Source organism: Prunus avium, chromosome 1 (genome assembly GCF_965620075.1).
Source record: "Prunus avium chromosome 1, drPruAviu1.hap1.1, whole genome shotgun sequence".
Taxonomy (NCBI): domain Eukaryota; kingdom Viridiplantae; phylum Streptophyta; class Magnoliopsida; order Rosales; family Rosaceae; genus Prunus; species Prunus avium.
In genome coordinates this window covers 26,327,117-26,331,636 of record NC_142284.1, presented here as the reverse complement: position 1 = coordinate 26,331,636, position 4,520 = coordinate 26,327,117, and the positions used below count along the sequence as shown (strand labels likewise).

At 39.9% G+C, this 4,520-nt stretch overlaps 1 non-coding gene across 1 annotated transcript; it reads right to left on the bottom strand.

Moving 5' to 3' along the window:
• Window positions 1-974: 974 nt before the first annotated feature.
• LOC148297664 (small nucleolar RNA R71) lies at window positions 975-1,081 on the bottom strand. The gene has a single exon (XR_015833235.1). It is a non-coding gene; the product is annotated as a small nucleolar RNA R71 (small nucleolar RNA).
• Between the last annotated feature and the right edge of the window lie 3,439 nt (window positions 1,082-4,520).

Genomic DNA, 4,520 nt, shown 5'->3' with positions numbered 1-4,520 from the left:
GTTCATTTCTTTCTATAATCACAAGCATTCTCACTTCAAAGTTCATTTTAATCTTGCTGCATTTGTTTTCAAACTCACTCTTGCTTTAAATTCTGTTTTAGATTTAACTTCCTAACTTCTTGAATTTGGTAATCTAAAGTACATAACTAATTTGAACTTCTCAGTCTTCGTGGGTACGACCTCGTACTTGTCTTGCTATACTACTAATTGCCCCGTACAATTGCGAGTTAACATATTATTAACAACAAATTTTGGCGCCGTTGCCGGGGACTGAACGAAAGTTCTTCCCTGGTTATGTGCCCAAGGTTACCCTATTCTTTTTAGTGTTTCTAATTAATCTAATTTTTTGTTTCAGGTAGTTTATGTCTAAAAATCCATTACTTGAACAAGTGAGGTCTTCGTTCCAACGTTCTAGATCTTTGAACGCAGGACCATCATTGCAACCCAGACGAGTGACCTCTGAAATTCAGAATCGTCTAGAAAGGGAGTTGTCAACTGCAAAAGAGCAAGCTCTTGCTACATTTACAAGTCTTGCTCTCCACACTGAACTTCCCGGTTCTTCACTTTCAAATTCGGAAACAAGTTCAGACCAAGAAGAAGAAGAAATGATGGCTGCCATTGAGTTCATGGGAGAACTTGATATCCCAACAATTCCAGCATCTCCTTCAAGCATTTTGCTGCCCACTGTAGCTCGAAATTATGAGCTTAAATCTTCTCATCTTAATATGCTGCCTTCCTTTTATGGTTTACCTAATGAAGATCCATTGACTCATATAAAGGATATTTTTAATGTTGTGAGTTCTTTTCCCTTGACAGGTGTGACAGAAGATCAACTTCGAATGAGAGTGTTTCCATACACTTTAAAGGATAAGGCGAAGTATTGGTTGAATTCTTTGAAGCCTGGTTCACTCACTACATGGTCTGCCATTCAAAAGAAGTTCCTGGAAAAATACTTCTCCACACAAAAGACCGACATGCTTAGGGACAAGATCTTGTTATTTGCACAGCAAGATGATGAATCGTTTTGTGAAGCATGGGAGAAATTCAATGGGTTGCTCAACCAATGTCCTCATCATGGGATTCCATTGAAGCTTCAAATGCGTATGTTTTATAAAGGACTAACCCCTTCTAGTCATAATATAGTCACCAATTTTGCAGGTGGTTCTTTTAAAACCAAAACTCCAGAAGAAACGTACGAACTCTTTGAGGAGATAGCAATGGAGACCCAACATACGGATACAAGAGGTAAACGTGTTATTAGTGGTTCTAATGATGCTTCTAGTGTGCAGATTTCAAAACTGGAACAAAAGCTAGATGCTCTTCTTGCATTAAACTCAAGAAGCCCTCCGAAGGAAGTGTGTAGCATTTGTGAATCTCATGACCATGCTACCACAGCTTGTCCACTTGGGGCTGGATATCCAGAATTTGTGCAAGAGCAAGCTAAGTTGGTAAATTCCTACAACCAAGGTCCAAGAAATGATCCATACTCTCAAAGTTATAATCCAGGTTGGAGGAATCATCCAAACTTTTCATGGAGAAATACCCAGAATCAAGCAAATCCCCCTTCATTCCAAAGGCCACAACAATCATCATCATCATTGGAAGATATAGTGAAGCAGATGGCAATCAACCAATCCAATTTTCAGCAAACTACACAAGCTGCCATCTCCAAATTGGAAGTCCAATTAGGCCAAATAGCTGCTGAAATAACTCAAAGAGTGCCTGGGAAATGGCCAAGCCAAACTGAGATCAATCCAAAGAACCCAGAAGCCAAGGCCATTCATGTGCTCAGATCAGGTAAGATCATTGATAATAAAGATGATTCTAATCTTTCAAATGATGTTGTGATTGTAGAAGATAAAGACGAGGAGACCATGGCTACGGAAGGAGAACAACTCAAAACTTCTCAATCTGCTCCTAAGGCCAAATCAGATTCTCAGAAATCCGATCAATTCCAATTGCATAAAAGGGATGACAAATTTGTGCCACCACATCTTCAAGAAGATAGATACGTGCCACCCGCTCCATATGTTCCACAGATTCCATTTCCAGGCCGTCTTAAGAAAGCAAAGCAAGATAAGGCTTTTAAAGAGATTTATGATATTTTGAGTAAAGTTAATATCAATTTGCCTTTGCTTGATCTTATTGAACAGATTCCTGCATATGGAAAATTCATCAAGGACTTGAAAACTCACAAGCTCAATTTCGCTCCAAATGAAGGAGTAAAGCTCGACCAGAATGTAAGTGCTGTATTGCAAAGGAAGCTTCCACCAAAACTAGATGATCCTGGCAGCTTTGACATTCCCATTAACATTGGAGGCAAGAAGGTTGGAAGAGCCATGTTGGACTTGGGAGCAAGCATCAATGTTTTGCCATATTCAGTTTATCAAGAGCTTGGCTTAGAAGGGATGAAGAAGACTTCAATGCGACTTGAACTAGCTGATCATTCTATAAAATATCCAAAAGGTATTGTAGAAGATATTCTAGTTCAAGTTAATACACTAATTCTCCCTGCTGATTTTGTAGTGATGGACATGGAAGACAATCCAAATGGAGATCGTGTTGATCCCATTCTCCTAGGCAGACCATTCATGGCCACTGCAGACACAATCATCAAAGTGAAAGATAGCACCCTCTCCATGACTGTTTTGGGTGAAACTGTTGAATTTAAAATGCTTAATGCTCTATCTCAACCTTCTATCTCTCTTGATTCTTGCTTTTCAATTGATGTTGTGGATCATGAGGTTTCTTCCAAAATTTTGCAGAGAAAGTCTAATGATGCTCTAGAAGCTGTCTTAACACAAGAAGAGGAAGATCTTTGTGAACCGGAGTTCCAAGAAGTGGTGGCTGCCTTAGAAGTGTTTCCGCCATACCCACCATCCTTTAGGCCACCAATCGAGCCTCTTGGACCATCATCCACGAAATTGGAGCCATCCATTGTCATCCCACCAAAGCTAGAACTTAAACCTCTTCCCAATAATCTTAAATATACATATTTGGGTGCTAACGAAACTCTCCCTGTTATAATTGCTGCAGGTCTCTCCTCACATGAAGAAGAGAGCTTAATTAAAGTTCTAAAAGAGCATAAAACAGCCATTGGGTGGACCATAGCAGACATCAAAGGAATTAGTCCAAGCATGTGCATGCACCGGATTTTAATGGAAGAAGACAGCAAACCATCTTGTGATGCCCAAAGGAGGCTAAATCCCAACATGAAAGAGGTGGTTAGAGCTGAAGTTTTAAAGCTACTCGATGTAGGAATCATCTACCCAATTTCAGATTCTAAGTGGGTGAGCCCTGTGCAAGTTGTTCCAAAGAAGTCCGGAATCACCGTTGTGAAGAATGAGAAGAATGAGCTAGTTCCTACACGAACTGTCACTGGTTGGAGAGTTTGCATTGATTACAGGAAGTTGAACACATCCACTAGAAAAGATCATTTCCCCTTACCTTTTATTGATCAAATGCTTGAACGTTTATCTGGCCATGCTTACTATTGTTTTCTTGATGGTTTTTCAGGTTATAATCAAATTCCCATTGCTCCGGAAGACCAAGAGAAAACCACATTCACATGCCCATTTGGTACGTTTGCTTATAGAAGGATGCCATTCGGTTTGTGCAATGCCCCAGCAACTTTCCAAAGATGCATGATGTCAATCTTTTCAGATATGGTGGAACGATTCATTGAGGTATTTATGGATGATTTTTCAGTTTTTGGTTCCTCTTTTGATAATTGTCTTCACCACTTGTCTCTAGTGCTTAAAAGATGCCAGGAAACAAATCTGATTTTGAATTGGGAGAAGTGTCACTTCATGGTGAGACAAGGCATTGTGCTAGGCCATGTGATTTCAAGCAAGGGAATCGAAGTGGATAAAGCCAAGATCGATCTCATCTCAAATCTTCCACCCCCTACCTCTGTTAAAGGAATTAGAAGCTTTCTAGGTCATGCTGGATTCTATAGAAGGTTCATCAAAAATTTCTCAAGCATTACAAGGCCATTGTGTAATCTCCTTGCTAAGGATGCTGTTTTTGAGTTTAATGAAGCTTGCATGGAAGCTTTTTCTACCTTGAAGAGGGAGCTAACTTCAGCCCCTATTATCATAGCTCCGGATTGGTCTTTACCATTTGAAATAATGTGTGATGCCTCTGACTTTGCTATTGGTGCAGTTTTAGGTCAAAAGAAGAACAAGCTGCCCCATGTGATTCATTATGCTAGCCGGACCTTGAATGATGCTCAAATCAACTACTCCACAACAGAGAAGGAGTTGCTTGCTGTGGTTTTTGCTTTAGAAAAATTTCGTTCTTACCTTGTTGGTTCTAAAGTAATTGTTTATTCTGACCATGCAGCCCTTAGATACTTGCTCACTAAGAAGGATGCCAAACCACGCTTGATTAGATGGATTCTCTTGCTGCAAGAATTCGATTTGGAGATTCGAGATAAGAAGGGATGTGAGAATGTGGTAGCTGATCATTTGAGCAGAATTGTGGTTGAAGAAAAAGGAGGAGCTGTGCTACCCTTGAAT